General features: G+C 40.5%; 1 long non-coding RNA gene across 2 annotated transcripts; it reads left to right on the top strand.

Annotated features, from left to right (window-relative positions):
- The first annotated feature begins 2138 nt into the window (after window positions 1-2138).
- On the top strand, window positions 2139-8176 carry LOC115344021. Of its 2 annotated transcripts, XR_005932858.1 has the most exons (4): window positions 2139-2233; window positions 3326-3345; window positions 5497-5912; window positions 6007-8176. It is a non-coding gene; the product is annotated as an uncharacterized LOC115344021 (long non-coding RNA). The 2 variants fall into 2 exon arrangements; XR_003924380.2 differs by lacking the exon at window positions 2139-2233 and having other exon boundaries at window positions 2380-3345.
- The last annotated feature ends 15485 nt before the right edge of the window (window positions 8177-23661 follow it).

Raw genomic sequence — 23661 nt, 5'->3', positions numbered from 1 at the left:
CAGAAGCCCCATTGCTATGGTGGCAGCTCTGTTGTCACCTCACCTTTTCTGGCCCCATACATGCAATGAACAGTGGGAGAAACTGAGCCACGGCACCCTATGCCTGTGACATCAGGTGAGTGACCTGAAGCTTATGACATTAGGGTTGGGTGCCAGTTAGTGGAAGATCTGGATACCTTTTCCTCACCAGCACTGCTTCAGGAAGAAGCTGTCAGGAAGGTGGGATGACAGTTCTCTTATTTCTTCTTTTCGTCTCCCTAGGAATCTTCTTGGCCTGTACTATTATTCAAGAAGGTGTGCTCACTTTAAAGTACTATCTTCTCTTTGACAGCAGCCAACACGGGGTGTTTCACAGGGATGCATAAAACTCTGAGGGTAGATATTTCGGTGTGGTTCTGTCAGTGCCGCGCGGGACAGGTGTTATACTGAGACAACAGCCAAGGAACAGTGGTAGGGTATTTCCCCAAGCAATGGTGAAACGAGACTACTGAAGTAATTAAAAGGTTGTTTTACTACTCTGGTGACCCCTGGAGAGTCTATTGCCATTTTCACATTAAATAAGGCACAATTAGGTCTGACATATTGCCTGTCTTTAGAGCTCCTACCTGAGCTGATGACAGGGAACAAATTAATCCCAGTTGGATCCAGTTTAATTAAACCATCTCAAAGGTGTTGCGTTGCTTTGGATGTTTTGATTTTGTTATTATTTTTGTTTATTGCAAAAGCATACTATTCTTGGTCTGCCTTTTGCCAGAAATAGGATTATTCAGTCAAAGTTTATATTCCTAAATAAGAGACTGTGATACTTTAATTGAACAGTATTACTGCGTATAGATGGTATAACTGAGGCAGGTAGAGATATTTCCACACTAGATTTGTGAACATTTTCAGTCAGACCCTTACCGTCTGTTCCTCAGGAAACTGAGCTTGTGATAAGAATGCCACACATGGAGCATTTCTTGTTCCTCTATTCTGGATTTTTTGTGACCATACCTGATTATTCTTCCATTACTACATAACTAGTGTTATAAGCTATTCTTTAATAAGTTAGATTGAAAGTACAAAATTATTTTATTGAAATATTTTATACAATTTTGCAAGGATGGAAACCTTAATAATGAACTAATCACTTTGGCACACTCATATGGGTTAATAATTCAACAGTGTATTAGTTATGCCCATGTTAAAAGAATTCCTTTTCTTTCATGTAGCAGAAGAGCCATACTCTGGTGTCCTGGTTTCAGCTGGGATAGAGTTAATTTTCTTTCCAGTAGCTGGTATAGTGTTATGTTTTAGATTTAGTATGAGAAGAATGTTGATAACACTGATGTTTTCAGGTGCTGCTCAGTAATGTTTAGTCTGAAATCAAGGATTTTTCAGCTTCTGATGCCCAGCCAACAAGGCGGCTGGAGGGGCACAAGCAGTTTGGAGGGGACACAGTCAGGACACCTGACCTAAAGTGGCCAAAGGGGTATTCCATACCATGTGACATCATGCCCAGTATATAAACTGGAGGGAGTTGGCCTGGCGGGGGGATCGCTGCTTAGGGAGTAACTGGGCATCAGTCTGTGAGTGGTGAGCAATTGCATTGTGCATAATTTACTTTGTATATTCCAATTTATTATTATTATTATTATTATTATTATTATTATTATTATTATTATTATTATTATTATTATTGTCATTTTATTATCATTATAATTTTCTTCCTTTCTGTCTTATTAAGCTATCTTTATCTCAACCTGTGAGTTTTACTTTTTTTTTCCCCAATTCTTTCCCCCATCTCACTGCGGGGGGGAGAAGTGAGTGAGCGGCTGCATGGTGCTTAATTGCTGGCTGGGGTTAAACCACAACACTGGCCAACTCGGTACCTTTATATTTACTCATGTCTTGGTATTTATATGGCTCTTATAGGGCCTGTGGTTACTATAGTGTCTTATATGGTTACCGTAGTGCCTTTCAGTGCCTTGAAATCAAGACCGCGTGTTACTTTGATAAAACTCAAGTGGTTTTGTTTCCATTTTATAGACTGAAAAGTGAAAAATGACAAACCTGTATTTCTGAGGTGGCCCAGCCCCTGCCTGTGGGTTCTTACCAGATCTACCAGCTTTGATCTGTGGCTTTGGACCACTCTTGATGCTACAGGAGAAACAAGTTGAAACAGCTTTTTATTTTACTTAACCCTACTTACGTGTTGGACATGCACAGCAGGTGTCCTCACAGTGTGTATGAGGTAAGTTACTCGCTTGCTGGTCAAGGCAGTGGCAAAACTTCACCAACTCTGAAGGCACTGGTTCCCTCCTCAGGCTGATGAAGACGCAGAGAGCACTGCTATACACCAAGGCTTGTCCCTGTACCTCAGTTTTGGAGAGGTACATAAGCAGTTTCCTTAATTCTGCTTGCAGAGTTTTTCCAGCGGCTGTTGACACTCTGTAGTCTGCCTTTCCTCATTCGGACTTGGAGCTACACAAGGGCTGACTCTGAAGCTCATTCCAGTTCGTTTTGTTTTGGTTTTCTTAAATCACAGTATTTCACAACTAAATTTGGTTTGGAAGTGCAAAAAAAGGTGAGGCTGAATTATTAAAACAAGTCCAAACATATTGTTTGACTAGAAACAGTGCTTCACTCTGTATATAAAGTTCTAAGGTTTAGTTTACGTTGTTTATCCTATTTTCCAAAAATATTATTTGACCTCTGTAACAAAATTGAAAAATCTTATTTCTAAACACAAAACTACCAACCATAGCACTTCATTCAAAACAATGATTTTAAAATTGAGGTTTTTTCTTTAATTTTTCTCCCCCCACTTATCCTGTTTGGAAAATATTCTTTGGAATTTAGTTAAATTCATGTAACATTTTGGTCTGCTCAAACCTGCATATTTTGGAAGGTTTTATTTGCCAGAAATACTTCACTCCATTCAAATTGCATGCATCTGGATAATCTTTTTCTTTGGCCCAGTCTGAACCCAGGAAGTGAATTGCTTTACCTCTTTTGGTACTAGTGATGAAAAAAGAGATAGCAATAATGCTTACCTCTGTGATGGGAGGGCAATAGCCAATTTCTACAGCCAGTGTACCACGTTTTTCTGAAGCTGTCATCTGGATGCAAGTGAACTCTAGATCCATCTGTGCTGTTTCTTTCAAGCTGTTCAGTAGATTCTTCACAGCCCTGTGCTTTCTCTCTTCTTGTGGTCCCATCACTGTAACTTAATAAATCCTCTCTCCCTGCACAAAAACAGATGATGAGTAACTTTTAGATGCTGCTTCCAACTTACACATTTTCTCCTAGTTTTGAATTTTTTTTTTTTTTCTGAATTTGACAGGTTTTCAGCTCCAGTAGGAGGTAAGTATTTAATGAGGGCAGTATAGCTCAGTCTTTATTTTTCTGCACTTTCCCACCTCTTTGTCCTCCATTCTGATTTTCTGTTTCAAAAATGAAGTCACTTTCACAATATCTTTGTAATGTATACTGTTCACCCCTTGCTCTCCAGAATTTCTAGGAATTCATGCTGCCTTCTTAATTGACCTGTCATTTACAGACAGTATCTGTAACTCTTGGGTGGATACTTGGTAGCCATTCTGAATTCTGATGAACAAAGCAGAAAATTTCAAATCTGCAATGCTTTGGAGACTATGAGCTGTCTGCAGGCAAGACGCAATTATTTCTATTCAGACTCGTTTTACTAAGCTGTCCTTGCTCACCAAATATACATAGGGAACTATGTATTTCGAGTGTGACTTGAATTTGGTCAGCTCAATCTACTACATCAATGCTACAGCTAAATTAATCTTTTCACATAGGCAGCTACAATTTGAGATAAATTGAAATTGTATTAGTCAAGGGCAAGATGCCATCATAAAATCCTGGCCTACCTCATTGCTTAATTAGTTTTATAAATATTTATTTTTACAAAATGAAGACAATGCTATTGAAGATCTTAGTCCTTTTTCACTCCCATGAAGTCGTAATCAAGCTTATCTCTCATGAGAACAACTGTCTCTTTTCCTTCCTCCTTCTCACGTATACTTACTTCTTCAACTCAAGGCTTATAAGCAGATCATTCTAAATGACTATGGAATTTAAAAGTAGATATGTATGTGGGTGTAATTGCTTCTCAGAAGCTGAGATAATGCTGTTTACTAACAACATATATGTCATTTCTACTTGGTACACATCTGTGACAAATTTTCTGCCAAAATTACATTATTTTTATATTAATGTTGCCTATAGCATCCACAGCTATAGTATTCCTTGCCTGAGCTTCAATAGTAGAGCTGAAAGAGTTAACGTGTTTGGTTGCAGACCCGGTGAATTTACTAAAAGCAAAGCTGGATGAAGAATCAACATCATTTCCCTGACATTCCTTCTTCACAGTCATTGCACATGACCTGTCAATAATAACCTTTGGTAGAGCTCTGCTGGAATACTCATTATGTGTCCTTCTCTCTACCCTCAACAAAAATATGGTAATATCTGTGCAAAGAGCAACATGCACAAGTTCAGGGGAGTCACAGCTTGCTACCCCTTGGAGGCCCTCAAGAAACTGCTTGCTAGTGTTCAGGTATTCCCATTTAAAGGATCATCATAACGCTATGAGGAGTGCCTTGCTATTAAAGTACCCAGGAGTCACCCTTAACTCAGGTCAAGCTCAGATGAATGCAAATATGAGTTTGTTTACAATGTCCAGAATAGAGATCATCATTTAAAATATTGGCAAAAGATGCGTATGGTGTAAATAGGAAGCTGTTCTGCTAATCTGTTCATGCTAAAACCAAACAAAAAAGTCCCCTTCTATATTAGCCAAGCTGTTCATACTGCTTTTTTGGCTCAAATGCTCAGGAAGGCACTATTTTCCTGTGTGCTCATGAGAACCAGTAGGTGCAGGACCTTCCAAGTCAATTGCATTAGACTTTTTATCTAGTTCCCTGGAGTCCCTTGGGTTTCCACTTACATTCAAATCTGCCTCTCCTTTCCTTCCCCATTAAGTATGCACTAATCCAATAAAGAAAGAATCTAGCCCTTTTTTCCAGGAAACGATTACTTAACACCTACCCCCTTTGGAAAGACTAATATAACTTTTGACAGATCAGGTGCCATCTCCTAAACACGACTGCCTCTATTAAACTCATTAAGGGCATAATACCTTCCCCTGGCTCCCCCACTCTCACAGCCTCTGAGCAAGTACATTTCACCGTGAAATGTCTCAGGCCATTGAACATTGCGTTTTATTATCAACTACTAAATGGACAGACATATCCCAGGCAAACAATACCCATTAAATGAGCACATGCCTTCCATTACTGGTTGTTGATTTAGAACAGATACTCTGTTAATCGGCCATTTTAGAATGACAGTCAGTGGGTTTCAGGCAGACAGACTTACAGCTGAGGGAAACCATAACTGAGGCTTTCATGCAGAAGGAGTTATAATGCTAAAAGACAACTGTTGAGAGAACTTTGGTGGTCTTAAATTGCTCTGTCTTCCCTTCATTAGGAGATTGGTCAGCATACAGAATTGGAGCATCACAGCAACCTTCTCAGATTTACACAGTTGTAGAGACCATTAATGCAACGCCCCATTTGACTGCCTGTGAGTTCAGGGTCCCCTTCACTCCACAAAAGTGGAATCATATTGACTCACAAAAACATAAATAAAAATGAAAAAGATCATTCCAGCAAAGCGTGCTCTTGAAGAAGTCAACAAAGTGAAACACCGGTCTCACCTTCATGCTAAACCGTGAAAGATTTCCAGGATCTCCTCTGAAGTCTTGGTTCTAGCTGTGACCCTGCTCATGACTGCTTTGTAGAAAAATGCCTCTAGCAGAAGATGATTTCACTGTAATCCCTAAATCAAAACAAACTGGGAAATACACTGCTGTTTGTGTCAATGTCTAACGCTACACAGCATGGGTGAGTGCACGACATTATTTTGCATGCTGGCACTTGTAATGGATCAGACTACAGAACAATTACCTTTACTATAAAATTGTGTCTTCCTTTATAGTGTCTTCAGTTTTAATGAAGATCAGCTGTGACAAAGCTACATGGAGTAATGGAAGAGAAATCGCTTTTTGAAAACAAAAAGCTTTTTAAAAAGTCACAAAGGGACTGGAGGAGCCATGAGTGCATTTTCTACCTTAACATTTCAGCATTCCTCTGTAGAACCTTCTGCTGTCAGCAGGGAATGAAAAATTGCAGTTGACATCTACACCTGGCATTTGTCTCCATTAATGGTTAATGCAGGGACTGTGTTCTCTTGGCTTAGTCTCCACCTGTCAGCTACTCTTTAGGAGAAAAGAGAGCAGGGAGAAACCAAATAGATTTAGGCTTCCTTATTTTGAACCAGGTTTCCAGTGAAATCTATAGGCAAGGGCCAAATCTGCATCCTTAAGGAAACTATTACATTGTGGCCCTGCTTGTCTCATCTCCTTCAGATCTGCTGTTCCATCCATTCATCTGTTATGGAAATTTTCTGCCTGTCTTCATTTCAGGAGCTAGAAATCATTTTTTTAAATTTGGCCCATCCTTCAAAGATTATGGAAAGCCTGTGACATAGGTGTATTTTGAAATAGCGAACGCACTTCTATGTCTCTGAGACAGAAAGTAAAATGCTGCTGAAAGCTGGAGCCTGAAGAGTGCTTCCATTTGCTACAGGAACAACAGGTCCTTGGCAGAGACTTAATGAAGCAGTAAAGATGGAAGGTGGTTCCTCTGCGTGTTGTTTCACCCTGAGAGGAACATCCCACAGGCTGACGGCTGTGGGCCTGGTGTGGATGTAATTGGTCTCAGATTCCCTGTCTCCTCCTAACCCAGAGATGCTCTATTACATCCTCAGGGATCACCCATGGCACGATCATGTTCAAGACCTTTGTCCTGAAAGCTGGTGTCTTTTTTTCTTGCGTCAAGCAGGAACGACTGCAACCTAAGAAGGCAAAGCAAAAGTATCATGCCGGCTAGCTTTTAAACTCATTGATGTTAGAGATTATCCATATAATTTTTTTGGCATGTTAGGTGCACAGACTCTATGTCTATTTATTATAGCTCCCAGGAGTACTCCGCAGCTTCTAGATTTGGATGCACACTACGGCAGTAACCCAGCTCTGTAGTTTTTTGACGATCATCCCCACCATACAATGGAAACCTGGGCCCAGTTCTTCCAAGGGAGCTGGGGCACGCTCTGGTCCTCTTCCATGGCTGAGACTTATGATTGTCCAATGAAAGGTGATAGTTTGCTTTTCCACTGTGGCAAGTTAAAATATCTTTGAAAGACAGCACAGAATGCAATAAAGGAAATAACAAGACTAAAGTCTGGGCCAACGCTGTTGCTGAGCAGAAAGGCAAGAGAGTTGTTATAGCAACAGATGAAGGAGGTTTTTTTAACAAGTGCAAGCACCTGAACCTTAGAAAGCTAATGTAGCTGTAATTGAGAAAGTCTAAATGGTACCTTTCAGGCTTACGTGCGTTTGCTGTGCTTGCACGTCAAGCTGACCAAACCTGAGTGCCTGTATTATTGTCGTCACAGGCCCAAGCTTTTAAGACCTGTTGAGGCTCCAAGCGTATATCAGTCCAGCCCGCAGACTGCTTTAATCAGGACATGCGGCTCTCGGATTAGAGTTGTTTGCACAATGCTCTGGAGCACACGCAGACCAAGCTTGCATCTGCCCGCAAGGTACTGTTGCAGGCATGCCCTGACTGAATTTACTTTGGGGAAATATTTCTCTCTTGTTTTGCTGTCATTAGCAGTGCTCTAAAGATGAGAGTGATCTAAAGCAGAGCGTCAGCTGCTATTTGTCACCGTGCCATCTCTCACCCGGTACGGGGCAAGTCGAACCCACTCAGTAATAACTAAACATCAGCCCCCTGAGCCCGGATTTGCTCTAGCATTCCTGCCCCTAGTAAGGCTCAAATAGTAGTTATTACACGAGTAGGAGTTTTTCCAGCACACACAAAACCAGGGGAAGGGATTAGAAACAGCCACAAACAAGGCGTAGATAAATACACGTACCGCTAAAAGCCAATCAGTTATTTGACCTCAGGTTCATATTTCTGCAAACATGTATCTTGGCAACGTATCATTCAGTTTCTCAATACGATGTAATGCAAGCCCTTCCTCATTTATCTCAGCTGTCTTGTTGTGTTATGTTACAAATGATTACAGTTAATTCTGTGTTTAATTGCGCTTAGCATAATTTATTTGCTATCCAGTGATTTTAACTGTTGGACATAACAAAATATGGTTGTTTTTTCTTCTGCTTCCTTCTGCTTCTCATTTGTGGATGCTGAAAGCAGCTGGACCTGTTCCATGTGAATGGAAATAATTACGAGCATGTACAACAAATTCATTAATCTCAAGAAGGCATCTTGTGTAGAGCTATTCCTGGAGTATTCTTCATGAATTGTCTTCCTCTTTCCTGCCCCTCCAAAATTACTTCCTTTTAATTTTCCATCACAAACCTGTTTTCTGTGAACCCATCTCCTTCCCCTTACTATTGGGGATTGGAAGTAAAATGTGTTTCAACTGAAATTGGCAATAATGACATGTTTCTTAAACCAATGCGCCTGTCCCAGATGTTCTGGAGGGAAGGAAAGCTCTGAGTCTTTCAAGGGCGATTGGAGCACTGGGACTGTTTCACACAACGGGAGCCCAAAAGACAGCAATTTTGTTCCACGTCATTGCCCCTTACTTTTTAAATACATTTATCCTGGGTTCCAAATGCAGAGCAGTCAGGACCCACGCATTTTATTTTGTGGAGTTTAATAGTCTGAAAATAATCCATGTTTCTTCTGCTATACCCACTTTTATTTTCTTCTTGGTTTTTCTTTTTAATCCCTGTGAGCAATTGCCAGTCCTTTAAACAGACTATCAGTAAACCTTGTTCCATTGGTGCCTAAAGGTACTGCTTGCCCTTAAAGTCACTGTCTGATGAGGGACAGTCTGTTCAAATCTTATTCTCCAAAGTTCCCAAAGTGCTTGAGCAGGAGAAGTCCACACATAAAACCAAGCCCAGACCAGTGTGCTGAAGTCAGGCAGTGACTGTGATGTGTGTGCCGTGATGGCTTTCAAAGAGGATAGCAACGACGCAGCCAGCATGGCAACAGATGTGTACATATTTCATTACATACATATTAGCGTACATATTTCAAGAGGTTGGTTATCCATGCCCTTTCAAGTCTGAGCACAGGGACTTGTGTGCATAACCCTATGGTACAGTTAATGAACTTTCTGAGACACGTAGATGAAAACTGCTCCTCTGTCTCAAAATCAAAGCCGATAAGGCCTGCATCGTTTCCTTTTAAATACAGCTGGGTTTGATCATATCAGGGAATATTTCCAGCTTATCCATATTCAATTTGTGTTACTTCTATTTCTTATTTACCACAAATACACTCATCTATGTGAAAAATGAGGCCAGCATTTGATCAGCACTTAATGGAAGCCTTTGAGGATCTCTCAGCTATTGTTCACTGTTATCTGTCAGCAGAATAATGACAAAGTAGAAGAGAGTGCATGCATTGTATCTAATGTGATTAGTCTTCTCATGCTGGGGATGTAGGGAAGAACACACTCAGCAGGTAAAATACACCTCTGGGTAAATACATGAAGAGTGCAAGGCTAGTCTGAAATACAAAAACCATAGAAAATCAGCAGTTTCTTCAGTTGTAGGTTGTGTTTTTATGTATGTAGAGTACTAGTTTGCCTTGGGGAAGAACTTCAGTGAGATTGTATGGAGATGAAATGTTGGGAGAAGGAATGCAAGAAAGTTTGGTATGGTAAGTCATTATTGAATCTTTACACCAATTAGATTTTGCAAAGGTACAGTTCAGGCAGTAATCAGAATTATGAGAGGTCAACGACGGTAGAAATTCAAGAATGTGTTTATCTTGTAATGCACTGTAGGCCTATCTGCACCACCGAAAAAATGCTGCCAATGAAAATGAAGTCAGTTAAGAGCTGAGTTATATCTGCTACTCAGCATCAAAGTGAAATTTTGTGTTTCATCTGAATTCTGAGTTCTTGCCCATCTTCCTGTGAAGGGTTTGATGGTGGAATATGATTCAGCAATGTGCTCTCGCAGCCCAGAAAGCCAGTCGCATCCTGGGCTGGACCAAGAGAAGTGCGGCTAGTTGGTCAAGGGAGGTGATTCTGCCCCTCTGCTCTGCTCTGGTGAGACCCCACCTGCAGTACTGCGTCCAGCTCTGGGGTCCTCAGCATAAGAAAGACATGGACCTGCTCGAGTGGGTCCAGAGGAGGGCCACGAAGATGATCAGGGGCTGGAGTACCTCCCCTATGAGGATAGGCTGAGAGAGTTGGGGTTGCTCAGCCTGGAGAAGAGAAGGCTCTGGGGAGACCTTATAGCAGCCTTCCAGTACCTAAATGGGGCCTACAGGAAAGCCGGAGAGGGATTTTTACAAGGGCATGTAGTGATAGGACACGGGGTAATGGCTTTAAACTGAAAGAGGGTTTAGATTTAGAGATTTAGATTAGATGTAAGGAAGAAGTTCTTCACTGCAAGGGTGGTGAGGCATTGGAACAGGTTGCCCAGAGAGGTTGTGGATGCCCCGTCCCTGGAAGTGTTCAGGGCCAGGTTGGATGGGGCTTTGAGCAACCTGGTCTAGTGGAAGGTGCCCCTGCCCATGGCACAGGGGTTGGAACTAGGTGATCTTTAAGGTCCCTTCCAACCCAAATCATTCTATGATTCTATGAACATAGAGCCTTCTGTTCACTTTTGTGAATAGGCTTCAGATCTACATGCTGAACCTAATTGATTGTCAGTGCTTTCACGTGCATGCCTGGGAACTGGATTTCTTGATCCAGAAGATCCATTCCAGGTTCATATGAGTCAAAAAAACCCCATAATCCACTATCTGCTTATGCTGATTGATCTTCACATCTTCTGTTTCCCAGAGGATAGTTCTTGTATTTGCAAATTGTCCCTATAACTAGGGCTGGTCAGGAACTTCTCAATTTTTTAATTATTATAAATTGCTGATAAGAGTTGTTTTTAAAACCTCGCGAACTTTTTTCCCTGGAATACTCCAGTATTAGTGCTATTGGTAAAGAATTATCAGTCCATAATGGAATTTTCACTTGAAAAAGAGACAGGCACAGTAGCAGGTGTAGCCCGGGAAATCAGCAGTCTTTAAATAAGTTTGGTAGAGAGGGGCTTCACTCTCTGTTCTAAGTATTGCTAGTGACTGGCCTGGGTACCTGTATACAGACTATTCTGAGCTGTGGATGCACATAATGCTTATCCCTCTTAATGCTCCCCATCAAACTGAAAAGCTGTGCAAAGTCTTAGGTTCATATGAATTAAAAACCCTTTGCAGCTTACAAACATTTGAGGATGAAAAAATTCTTGTTGGGAAGAAAACTTCAGCTGCTCTTTCCTGACCTAAAATCATATCACTGCTTACAGCATGCCACTGCAACATTATTTTAAACTGAAAACTTGTTTATGAATTGAGTAGTTTTTCTAGTGTCATGGTCCTTAATATACCCCAATTTTGGAACTGTGGAACTAGCTTGCTCCACACCTTCAAAAACACATGCACAAAATTTAAGAGTTGTGTTCTCAACATTTTGAACTTTTCTGGTTCTTTTATAAGTAGGGCTCACTGCAAGTTCATAAATAAGTTTCATAGTAACACTTGAGTTCTTCATTCAATATTCTGTATTTTTGACCTAATTCAAAGAGCAGATCTGATTCATAGAGAACAGAGTTGTGTTGGCATTAATTTCTAAATCAAACCTGAAGATGGCAAACTGCATGTGTGTATAGGTTCACACCAGGAATTAGGGCAATAGCCTATCTTGTAGCTGGTCGCTGGCCAAATATAATTTTCTTTAAAATGCCCTTTCTCTCCCTAACTGTGATGTCTTTGGTTAGGTAATATATTGCAAGTGAGAAAAAAAATCGGCTACTTCAGTAGAGACACACGCTAATTTAATTGCTGTTATTGTATATTTCCATATCAGCAAAGTATAATCTGCATTATTTTTCTAGTGTTGTAACTTTTTCTAATATCCTTTCCAGTTCACTAGCATTTCCAAGGTGAAAATCTCAGCTGTTTTCTGTTATAGTCTCCCACCTAGGAAGAAGATTTAAGATCAGCTGTATCAGCAGTTTGTTGCTGGCATCGAGACTATACTTTCTTCATCCTCCCTGTGTATGCTAATGCCTCTTTCTGTTCCCTGCCACAACTCTGCTCATGAACCAGCCAAGCAAAACTAAAGCTTCCAGGCTTACTAGCAACAGGATTCTTCTAGGCAAAGGAGTATGTGTATCAAAACAGTCCTGTTACCAGCAAAAATCTTACTGACCAATTATTGACACCTTTGCACAAATTTGGTTATGTCAGGGTTTTGCACTAAATCTGACACAGAATGAGAAAGCCATGTAAAAAAAAAAGGGGTAAGTAACTGCTCACGTGAATGTAGCAAACTTCATTCTGGTTCTTCACTGACTTTAGGCTTTATGACTTGAGAGCGTAGAACTTCATACTGTCCTAATTAGGATGCCAAGGGAAAGAAATTATTTAGATCTTTGTTTAGTATTCCGTAGAAGTGGTAAGTCCTACAAGAGTGTCAGGTAGATCCATGGACCTCTCCAGGGAAGGAGGAGAGCTAAGGAAGCATGACAATAATTTAATGCATACAAATGCTGGACAAGAATAGTTATATCTAATGAAAATGCTGCTGTTGTGATAGGCACTGTTTTAATTTTGCTCCAGTTGCGGGTCATTTTTCCTGTATTTGCCCCTTTTGTGGGTGTCTTCTGTGGAGTTGTAAATGTATAATTAATGCAGCATAGCAATGTGCATTAGCCATATTATTAAAATTTAACATGGCATTAGCTTTCAAAAAGGAGTAACAACTTGAAGCGAAAGCTGTAAGAAAGTGAGTTTCTGTGAGAAGTTCCATCACACAAAGCATTGAAATTTATCTCAATATTATTTTATTAGAGCTTTTTAATTACTATGGCAGATAAGCAGGACTGGCCATTATCTTTGCAGAACATTTGTATTAATAATGTCATGCAATTTGCAATGATTACTACAGAATATTCTGTCCCTGTTAAGAGCTTAGTTTAAGCTGATATGCAAAAGCCAGTCTTCTGCAGGGCAGAAGGGTCCCCATTCTCTTTCACTGGACTCCCAAGTCACAGTCATTTTTCTCAGTTGAACCATAGTCTTCCCTTTAGCAATATGGCCAAAGGAAACATACAAACCCTCCCTGAGTACACCAGTAATGGCAAGTTCTGAATGCACGCATGGTAGACAGAAAATTAGTCACCTTTTTTGTTTTAAAGCAATCCTGCTATTTATAGAATGCAAGACAAGATCATTTTGTAATCCAAAACTATGCTTTCAATTACTTACTAGATACTTTTTTGGGTTGGTTGTTTTTTGGGTTGGGTTTTTTTTTGTTTAGATACATAATACAAAGCCCAGCAATTTATTTCAAAGTGCAGCTTTGATAGTTTACTTTGTAGTGGGATATTTGTAGCTATAATAAGGGATGAAAAAAAGAAAAAAGAGTTCACATACCATATATTCTAGCTTACCTATCATCTTCAAACAAATTAAAAAGTCAAGCACTAACACTGGATTTGAATTAGAAGTAGCAACAGTCTTCTCATAATGCTACAGAACTCACCGAAGCCCTTTGTGTACTGTTCCTGGTTTGGATTGATATGCAGATTTAAATATTTCAGGCAGGAGTGATTTTTTTAGTGAATAAACTAACCAAATAATTTTTTTGGATATCTTGTGTCCTACATGGTTCTGTAGTTTTTCTGTGGGAGATCCCGTCTCTGTATTCAGAACACATATAATGAAACAATAAGAAATTCAGGGATTGTAGGAGCACCACAAGAAATAATACCCATTTCAGCTTGTAATGAGTTTTTTAAAGAACTGCTGAGAAGACTTCAAATATCTATATTGGCTGCAAACAAGTTTTTGTCCTTGAATTATCTTGACTTCATTCAATTCAGGACAGTTCAATGTTTGCATTATAACTTCACAGCACTCAGAATCAGACACAGAAAAGGGTCGTTAAGATCCATTGCACTCCCTCTCCTTTGCTGGTCAAGGCAGTATTGTTCCTTAAATTATATTTTTCTGTTGTTTGCCTGGCCTGGATAAAGATTTATTAGGCTGATGTTAAAAAAGGAACAGCTACAGGAAGTAAGCCACGCAGCATGAAGATGAGAAGGCTTCAGATTTTGGAAGCTGATAGATTTGGGTCCTGGTATTCATGTCAAAATATGCCATGAGTATCTTAAAGTACATGGGGGTGACTCCTAACAGTAAGTGTAGAATTGTCAGTAAGTATGTCCACTTGTGTCTTCCGTGCATGAAAATATAAGTACCTTATGAGACAATCAAGTTTATGACCTTAAGAAGCTGCAATTGTGTGCTGTGAGGAATGAACAATTTTTTGGGATGCTGATACAAAAGTAAGAGAATACTAGGTTGAACTCCTAGGTGCATCTGTTTGGTTTTTTTCCTTTGAACTCTGAGTCTTAGATCTTATTCAGACAGTTGGAAAAAATCCAAGAAATACTTCTTGTAATTTTAAAAGTAAAATAGACTGTAGTTTTTATGTGTAAACTTGTAAGATTTACTTTTCATCTGCTGAATAAAGGGAAAGGCTTTATCAGAGGGGGAAGTTAGGAATTGTACAGCCAGCAACAGAATGCTGGAAAATTGGATTTATGCAACTGAAGATGCCATTACTTGCTAATTGTAGTGCAATTATTAACAAAATAATAAATATGAGGATAATTTAGCATTTACCAGAAAAAACTAATGTGATAAGTGGTTTGCTCAAATATTTATTTTAAAAAGCATTTGTACAGCTCTTTCTGGTCACGGTCTGTGAGTCACAGAAATAATTTGCAGGCCAATGTGAAAATGGCACGGTTGAGAAAAAAAATGAGATAACATGGAAGTTGCAGATTTTGGTGGTGTTAGATGGTTTACCACGAGGTTTGACTCAAACAGGTTGGATAGCTGCTGGTAAGAGTGTCTTTGCTTAAAATTCCCTTCTTTCAGTGTGTTTTTTAATATTATTATGTTACATTGTAGTAGCTGGTTTTGAAATATTAGAAAGTCTCCACACTGCCCTCCAAGCTTTTAAAGCCAGAGCTCCTTCAATGGAATGTTAACTATTGGCATCTCCTTTCACGTAAGCATGTTACTTTATAGTCTCATCCTGTCTTTAAAGACTTTTTCTCCTTGATTTATGCAGCCTTTGTCTTCTTCTCCCCTGTTAATCAAGTGCCCCTGTAGATCTTCACGGTCATCTTTTAGTCCTTTGATAAGCACTAGAAAAGGGAAAAGACTTAAAATACTATCTAAAGCATCACTGATGGCACATGAGGTAGTGCTCCTTGAAATGAGCAGGGCTGCCCATGGTTGAGAGCTACAGTCTCTCATCAAAACCTCAGGGAAAGCTCTCCATAGCTGAAATCCTTCTTTACAACCAAAGCAGATACAGACAGCAAACTGCAGCTTAGTGGGTTATCACGCTTCAAGTTCTCTATGCCAGCTAAGCTGAAGTAACTGTCCTTATGCTTACACACAGCATATGTGAGGTAGTGCTGCTTATTCTGAGCTTTTATCACCTGGAGAATCCTGGGTGCCTGTTTGCTGAGTTCCTTTGTTTTGCTTTTTCCTGACAGAGAGATTGGCTTCCCAGAAGAGGATTCACACCAGTCTGTTAGCTTAGTGCATCCCTCCATATGGCCACACATTCCTCACTGTTTACAAAAAGTTGCCGCAAATGAGTTGATGGGCTCATCCATTCCCTCTGAAATGCTGCGGAGAAGAGAAGCCCTCACCCAGGTAGAACAGACACGAGATACAGCTCCGTGACGCACAGCTTCTGGGGAAGGGGAGGGGGCAGGGGCAAAGGGTGAAACACAACCTTGAAAAAGAGGTATTTCACAAACCAGAGCTCTATATGGGCTGCTATGAAGAAAATTAACTCCATCCCAGCTAGACCCAGTACACGCACTAGGAATGTTCAGTTCACAAAGAAAAGAAATAAATAGCTCATTCCCCCTGACCCTGAGCCTATCTGCAGCCAGCCTTACAAACATCCCTGTGAGATCACCAAAACCCACCTGCCAGTTTTCTCCAGCATGTACAGCTGGGCCTCTTCTTCAGGCCAAATTCTGCCCTAATTGGTGACACCTGTACAAACACACTTGGCAGTGGGGTTTGGGTGGGACTGATTTCCTCCTGATGTTTACTGAGGGCCATGAGTGGCCAAGTAGCAACAGCATCCTTCCCTCTGCAATGTGGCCTCAGTTAATTGGCAATCCAGAAAAAAATACGGGAGAAATTTGTAGTCATGGCAGTCTGCTACTATGATGGTTAACAGGGCATGGATCTGCATGGTAAAAATAACGATCTTAAAGCAGCTCTTCAGAGAGGCAACATGCTTGGCATCATTTTTTTTCCCCTTTTTTCTCTGTCTCCACAGGATGCCTTATGTGGAAAAGCATAAAAATACTAAGCACATGTAAATTTGTGAGCTGGAATTCTCCGGTCACAGTTAGACATATAAGCCAAACCTGAAAATAAACCATTTAAAAAATAAATCCTGTAGGGAAGACAAAACAAATACAGAGCAGCCACTGTCAGAGCAAATACTTTGCCTGTTATTCATATACTTGCACACCTGATATTTCCTGTGGGTTTCAGTCAGGCCTGCCCTCCACATGTGGCTACTCTCCAACAGTCTTCAGTGTAAAGGACCAGAAAGATAAGCTACATAACATGAGCACAGCTGGCTGTGTGTGGAAGGATGCTCCATATTTTTTCTTCCCCAACATTTGAAAGGTAGCACAGACTAGTTAATACCCTGGAGCTCTTCCTTCAATATTAACTATTACTCAGCTTAAAAAAGAACATTCCTGACTAGAAAAAAGGGTCATGAAGACCATTCTTGGGTCCAATGGCTTACAACGAGCTTTTTTCTTGTTTGAATTTTTTTAGCTATCAGTACGGCATCAGTAGCTTCAATATACTTCAACTTCAAGCTGATTTCAGTTCCACTGTTTTCTGTAACTCGAGAGGTGGTATTTGCACAGAGCAGGATGAGAAATGCTAGTCACAGGGTTAATTCTGTTTTCATATGCTCCAATGTGACCATTGCAGGGGAATTAAGCAAGGCTGGAGGGACTGCAAACCAAGACCAGGTGATGATTCATCTCCCTTGCCTCTTTCCTGCTTTTGTCTCATGCTCTACAGCTCTTCAGCTGTGTCAAAGCATCTTCCTAAATTCTCCAAAGCCAAGGGTAAGCCTGCATCAAGAACGGTATTGCTTCACTTTCATCACCTGTAGCTTTATTATACAGATGCATCTAAACAAATATTGCTGAAGTCATACCCTTGATAAGTCACAGCTCAGGGAAATGCCTCTTCCTGCCTGCAGTGGACTTGTGTCTGCTTCTGCAAAGATCCTCAGAGCTGAGGAACAGATGTAAGGGCTGGATGGAAGGTAAAGGGTGAAGTGACTTTTCAGAAGAAACAAAACACCATGAGTCAGAGTCTGGAACGTGAATAATTTGAGGTTAGTTTTCTGTATGTTCCTCTGCTGTTGCTTGAGACCATCTTTCTGTGAGGTGCTGCGAAGAGAGTTTGCTATTTTTCTGGGGTGGGAACGTGGTTTGTTGGAGGAATTATGTATCAGAAGTTTCTACTGTGACAGCAGAGAGGCAGGGTGGGGGGAAGAAGTTCTTTGAGTTTGGTTTTGGTTTTTTTTGTTTGATCAGCTGGTCCCTTCAAAACAGTATGGGCTGATTTATTTGTCTGAACTATGTCATTGGTATTCTATTTATCTACAGAAAAAGTGCAGCTGAAGCTGCCACAGGTATAAGAAATGCTTTTCTATTTTAAGCACCTGCCCATCAAGTGTCTTACCATAAATTCATTTCAAGTAGAGAGATCACTAAGTGACACCTTTTCATCACTATCAAATTAGATTTGGACAAAGGATGTTGACATAAGACTCATTGACTTTGCCATCACTCCTAAATTACAGACCTTTCCTATCTCTGCACATGATTTAAGGAAATACAGTTGTGCCCTCAAATATGAAATGGTTTGTTGGGGTTTTTTTTTAAAGAAATAATTTAAGGCTTGGATATCAGCTGCTCTTTCTTCTCTCTGTGAGCAACCTGCTTATCAACAGGAGGAAATACTTAAAATGGCTCTTGCAGGATAGAGATACCGGTCTATGGTGTCTTTTATAACTGTTTTTTAAAAAGGCTGGTAAGCCTGACTAGGGTATCAATGAGCAATTAGTGCAGCGCAGGCTTCTTTCTTCACCTCAGACATTAGTTTTTGACAAAGTGATGATGGGACTGTACGTAAATAACACTTGAATTGCAGAAGAAACACCATCGTTTCCTAAACAGGGCATGGGGAATGTAAATGGCAGTCTAGGATAATGAGCAAGTGTTAGCTAATTAAATTTTACCTGTGCATGGTATATTCTGACTCTTGTTCGTGTTGTAGGTAGAAGACTAGATATGGGTGAGTTGCTTAAGATTAAAATAAAAAAAAGACCCAATATAGTAGCTCTCCTCTTCAAACTCAGTTAAAAGTAGTTACCATTTTTTAAAAACTTTTCAAAGGCAGGGAATGGCAAGATTACACTTTCGCATGTTCTTACAAGTTCCTTTCTTTTTGGCATGCAAGCAAGTTGCCAGTCATCGTAGAAAATGTTTTGGCAGTACCTTTCTGACATCTCTGTGTGGGAGGTGTAAGAAGAAATAGGGAGTTTGCTCTCTGCCTTAACCATTCTTTCAAGAAGTGATTTTTGAGCTGGAGTTGCTTTCTGGGAGCTAAGCAATGGGGGTTGTCAGAGATTTCCAAAGAAGGGAATTGCTAGAGTTATAAAATGGCCTTCTTAAAAAATTATTTATTTATTATTTTTACTACTTGAGCAGTAGCCCGATGTGAACAGACTTGCATGCTGCGCATGACCCCTCTTCCACCAAACTCCAGCCTCCTGGGACCCAAGTTCAGCACCTCCGATGCCTTCAGGGAGGCTTTCCTGACTTGCGCGTGGGTCCTTGGAGCCCTTTGGGTGGGGGACAGCAGGGAAGCCAGGAACAGAAAGCAGGAGTGATGCCCCCAGCACAGTTTTCTCTTCCATGATGATACCTAAAAGCCCTGGTGAGCTAGGTTCCTTTGCACTTTCCATTTCTTCTCCCTTCCTCCCGCCAGGAAGGCAGATATTTCCAGCAGTGGCCGCAGCCAGGTGTGTAATCCCAGAGCACGGCCCGAGCCCTTTTTGGGTAAAGGCTGGAGTCTCCTCCCTGATCTCTTTTCAGCAGACTTGCCTCCCCCCATTAATCCTACTTAAGGTAGGAAGCAGCACAGTGACACGCTGTTAGCATTGTTCATGTAAAGGTAAGCACTCTTCTGGGTGACTAAATTGCTCAGACTTCCCCATGTTAGCCTTGAGCCAAACAAAAAAAAAATAAAAAAAATAAAAAAATTAAAACACATAGACTAATGCAAGTCACAGGAGGTAGGAGGAAAGAAGGCTTTTGGAGGGGGAGTGTGCAAACCTATTTCCTGGAAAAGAGTGCTCTGTGTGCAAGGTCTTTAAACTGTGAAGGTTTTAAAGGGCACAGTCACAACCCTGCTGTCAAGGAGCTGTTGAACTGTGGCAAGCTGCGGACGGGCTGCAGTCAAAGGAAACTTTGAGTCTTGCTTCGAGCTGGTGTGAAATTAAAAGCCAAAGGCCAGGGTTGTTTCACTACCTTAAAAAAGAATAAATGAAGGGGAATTTGAATGTGAGAAAGCCTGGTATTTATGAAATGGTTGTGATGAAAAAGGGATTAGTCAAAAATCCAGCCATTTTTTGAGAGAGAAATTTTTTCCAAGCCTTTTAATTTGGTCATTTTTCCTGTTTAGTTTCTTCTGTTTGGTCATTGTCAAATGACCAGTTGCCAAATGACAGTACAATAATAGATTATTAAGGCAGTTTGGGGGGAGCATTGGGGTTTTGTGTGTGTGTGAGGTTTTTTGGTTTTATTTTTACTTTGCAAGCCATGCAAGCCAAGTATTGGTCTAAGGAGAAAGAAGTGTAGTTAACCTGGATCTGTCTTCCATTTACTTTGGAATGAAAGCAGAGAGTTGAAGAATAACATCTGTCTTCAGAGTCTTGGACTTCGACTGAATTAACACCCTGGGAAGGGCTTATCTTTGGCAATTCACTGCCCTCCTATTGTTGCAAAGGGAAAAGTGTTTGTTTAACTGATAGCACTAATAGCTGTAGTGCTATCCCAGGCAGACAAACACCGCGGTTGCTTGTTCCCCTGCATGGTTGATACTGTTAACACCTGAACTTGGTACTGCTGGGAGCTCAATAGCAAATGTTGTTCATCTGGTTTTATTGGGGTGAAGACAGAGGAGAGTAAAAACAAGCAGATGTGTATAGGTATGTGAATCTGTGTCAGGGACTGCGAGAAAGCTGGAATTAGTTCATTCTGCTCAGCCTTGAGCCCAGATGCTAGAGATGTTATCAGACCTATATTCATGGTAGGCAGGACTTTTTTTTTTTTTTTATCATTATTTTTCAGTAATGATAAACAGCAGCTAGTGTGGTCATTCACCACTTAAGCTATAACTTTCCAGCTTTTAACACCCTACAGCCACTATTCTAACTTAAACAGCTATTTTATATTATTTTTTTTTAAGGCCTTCCTCAGCAAGCCCCCTTGGTCACCCTCTCCTTTGCTCCTGGGCAGCTTTTGAGCGTTTCCCAGCTGTGGAAAGGCTCCTTCCTTTCCCGAGGTGTCTGTCTCGGGGCTGTGTGAGTTTCCAAATCCCAGAAAACAGGATCAGAATCACAGTCTTTCCTGTGACCCCCATTCCCCTCCACCTGCACATGCCACATCTCATCTTTTCTCCTCCCTGCCCTCCCTCTCGCCGTTCACTTCTGTGTGAAATGCTTGGACGCTCACCTGCTAGCTAGCAATCACTTTCCACACAAACCAGGTTCAAGTGAACTCTGAATGAAAGGATTCATCTGCAGCATCCAGAAGGGAGAACACTGGCACAAATGTCTACAAAAGTCAGTTCTGAGGAAATGTAAGGAAATTGCTGCAAACCTATTGAAACTAAATCTAAAAGGTCACCCTCTACTTTCCCATTTCCAGCTGCCTCATACAGATGCTTTTCCTCCTCAGCAGTTCTGCACTCACATGTGCCCCGGGCTCCAGGCTGCATCTGCCAGAGATGAGCTCTTGCCAGCCAAACCCACTTGTTCCCATGGCCGATCTGCTCTCCTGGAAGGAGACACAAGCTTATTTTTTTGATTCAGTTTTTACCCTCCCAAACCATATTTCTTTCCGACGTGTTCAGGAGGATGTGTTTCCACTAAAGGAATGCTCCCTCTCCTTTTTGGAGGAGAAGCTCAGGGGAGTATTCCTGTAGCATGTTATGTCCCATACCTGGTATTTAACTAGCTTATTTAACTATTTCTGGAATTACCAAGGAGTAACGCCTCCCTTTTCCTCTGCTGCCTTCCCAGACATATCAGCATTAACCTTTCAATGTGAAATGTCTCTATCTGCTGAATTTTCTACTGGATACCGGTTCAAAAATTGACCACAATGCTTGTCCAAACCTCTAAACCAGAAAAATACATGCAGCCTAGTCTCAAGAGTTAGCTGATTACCGTCATGCTCATTACTGATTTAGGCTGACTATTGACCGATACTTACTTTTGATGGGTGGTCTTGGGCTTTACAGAAGGTGTTAGGAATGAGACTTGGGTTTTATCAGATGACGTGTAGAAGGATGACTTCCATGACTGACATCATCTTGCAGGAAGAAATTCTTGAGTCTTCCCATGTAGTTTTTAAAACTTGAGGCTCCTTTGGGAAGGATATTTCTTTCTCACAGCTATGATAATACTATGCAGAGGAAGAAAAAGTCAGTTGTGCGGTTAATTCAAACAAGCTGGAGCTTTATAGGACAAAATGAAACTCTGTCCAGAAGCTGTTGTAGCCTAGAGAATCACTGGTGGTGGCTGGTCTTTTTACAAGGGTGTTTCATTAAGTCATTTTGCAAATTTAAGTTAATTTCAAAGCTTTTTGACCAACTTGATCTCCTTTGAACATGCTCGAAGAAAGTATTTACTGTGTAAGTGGGCCAAGTGTGGCCACAAGGCTGTGGGCTACTGCTAAAAAGTGGCTAGAACATGGAAGGGAATTTGGGTAATTCAGATGGGTATTTATGCATATGTATGTAAAAATTCAAGTAGTCTGTGTCCATTCTCAACTTTCAGCTGGAGCTCAAGTGGCATGAGTGTCCATGCATGAATATTTGTGGGCTGAGAATTTTAATTGTTTTTCTGTTGGTCAATGAAGTGAATACCCAGTAGGGGCTGTGCTTGTTCCACTTAGAAACAAAGACAATGCAATATGATTGGCAGGAAAAATTGCAGCTAGGCACTTTACAGTAAAATATGATTCTGTAGTTTCTAAAAGCTGTAATTTAAAAAAAAAAAAAAAGCTGTAAAATTAAAAAAATACATAAAAACAACTGACAAAAACCATAACTCTGATTTCCTTGAAATTATTCAAACTTTCTTCACTGACATTGAGCCCAGTAAAGAGATGAAACTGAATAACTGAACTTCACACACTAAGAATACACTGCTAGCTTATTAATGTATCTGTCTATTGTAATGATCTTTCTATTCTACCTATGCAATCTTTGCATAGATTCATCACTTTCCAATGTTTCTAGTGATGAAGTACCTGTGCAACTGCTATTGTTAATTATTTCTGGAGGCACAGTCTGGCACTGGCATATCAGATTAGCAGGATGTCCATACATGCTGAAAAACACCTCTGATCTCATTACCGTCTTGTAACTTGATGACACTTTCCAACCTTTTTCTGGAAAACCATGTTCTCGCTGTGAACTGTTATGCTATCTTAACAGCCAGCTTTTCTGGGTTCGAAAAAAAAATTTGGTGGTATATATTCACTTGTGTTAATGCAAGTTTAGAGAACTATAAAGCCCACGGTTTAGCAATCACTGAGTGGTCCCTTCCATCTAGAATGCTTGCTATGCAATCTAAGCAGTGGGGAAAAAAAAGAAAAATGAATCAAGCATATATACAGCCTGTCCTCAAGGAGTCTTTCTGTAAGACTGTTGTGTTAATAACAATCCTGTCATGAGATAATGAGACAGAAACACTTATAATCCATTATTTTCATTGGACATAATGATTGGTAGTGCTGTTACACATCATATGATCTTGTACTAGAAAGATAATGAATTCACGTCTGTACTCTTCAGTGCTGTGAGCCGTTTTCTGTCTAAACACACATGCTTCAGGACGTCCAGTTTTAGAGGATGGTAAAATCAGCTCTTGAACTTGATTGAGTCCTAATGCTGCGTGACTTGTAAAAAAAGACATATTGCTTGTATTGGAGTCTAATGCAAAGGACAGATCCAGTCCTTTGCTAGGCAACTTATTGGCATAGATAAGCTACTTTCAGTCTTTGCTCAGAACCAAAACTGACAATTTCAACACATTTCTCTCAGAGTTCCCTTTCTGGACTAATAGTAGCAGCAGTTTCAAGCTAGCAGGTTTCAAGGCAGATTAGTT

The sequence above is a fragment of the Aquila chrysaetos genome, chromosome 7, assembly GCF_900496995.4.
Source record: "Aquila chrysaetos chrysaetos chromosome 7, bAquChr1.4, whole genome shotgun sequence".
In the NCBI taxonomy this organism is placed as follows: Eukaryota; Metazoa; Chordata; class Aves; order Accipitriformes; family Accipitridae; genus Aquila; species Aquila chrysaetos.
The sequence above is the reverse complement of the archived record's forward strand: the minus strand, read 5'-3'. Positions and strand labels throughout refer to the sequence as shown.